A 1,546-nucleotide genomic window follows, 5' to 3' on the forward strand; every position below is an offset into this window, starting at 1 on the left:
ATTGACAACCGCTAATTGTTCATCAAGAAAACTAGCATTAATAGGCAATGGGTCATCAAGAACATTCTCTAGCCTAGACAAGTTGTCTGCAACGGGGTTCTCAGCTCCCTTTGTATCAATAATATGCAAGTCAAATTCTTGGAGCAAGAGAACCCATCTAATGAGTCTAGGCTTAGCATCTTTCTTTTCCATAAGATATTTAATAGCAGCATGATCAGTGTGAATAGTAACTTTGGAATCAACAATATAAGGTCTAAACTTATCACATGCAAACACAACTGCTAAGAATTCTTTTTCAGTGGTAGCATAATTTCTTTGGGTAGTATCAAGAGTCTTACTAGCATAATGGATAACATTCAATTTCTTATCGACTCTTTGCCCTAAAACAGCACCTACAGCATAATCACTAGCATCACACATAATTTCAAAAGGCAAATTCCAATCAGGTGGCTGAACAATAGGTGTTGTGATCAAAGCTTTCTTAAGTGTTTCAAATGCTTCTACACAATCATCATCAAAGACAAAAGGAATATCTTTTTGCAATAAATTAGTTAGAGGCCTAGAGATTTTAGAGAAGTCCTTAATGAACCTCCTATAAAAACCGGCATGACCAAGGAAACTTCTTATACCTTTTATGTCCTTGGGACATGGCATCTTTTCAGTAGCATCAACTTTGGCTTTATCAACTTCAATACCCCTCTCGGAGATCTTGTGCCCCAAGACAATGCCTTCATTAACCATAAAGTGACACTTTTCCCAATTCAGGATGAGACTAGTGTGTTCGCATCTCTGCAAAACTCGATCAAGGTTGCTCAAACAATCATCAAAAGAGGATCCATAGACGTAGAAGTCATCCATGAATACCTCACAAATCTTTTCACTAAAATCAGAAAATATAGCCATCATGCATCTTTGAAAGGTAGCAGGTGCATTACATAAACCAAAAGGCATACGTCTATAAGCAAAAGTACCAAAAGACCAAGTAAAAGTAGTTTTAGATTGATCCCCCGCTGATACAGGTATCTGAGAGAAGCCAGAATAACCATCTAGAAAGCAAAAATGTGTGTGTTTGGATAACCTTTCTAGCATTTGATCAATAAAAGGTAAAGGGTAATGATCTTTCTTAGTAGCTTTATTTAACTTGCGGAAATCAATTACCATCCTATAGCCTGTAATAATTCTTTGCGGGATCAATTCATCTTTATCATTAGGGACAACGGTAATACCTCCCTTTTTAGGGACACAATGGATAGGGTTACCCATTCACTATCAGCAACGAGATAAATAATACCTGCCTCAAGGAGTTTTAGTATCTCCTTTCTCACCACTTCCTTCATTTTGGGATTTAATCGTCTTTGAGGATCTCTAACAGGTTTGGCACCTTTCTCCACTGAAATTTTGTGTTGACATAATGTGGGACTAATGCCCTTGAGATCATCCAGGGTATATCCAATAGCAGCTCGATGCTTCTTCAGAGTTTTCAATAATCTTTCTTCTTCTTTCTCTGAAAGGTTAGCACTAATAATAATAGGATATATTTCTTTTT

This window comes from Triticum dicoccoides, chromosome 5B (genome assembly GCF_002162155.2).
Source record: "Triticum dicoccoides isolate Atlit2015 ecotype Zavitan chromosome 5B, WEW_v2.0, whole genome shotgun sequence".
NCBI classification, from domain to species: domain Eukaryota; kingdom Viridiplantae; phylum Streptophyta; class Magnoliopsida; order Poales; family Poaceae; genus Triticum; species Triticum dicoccoides.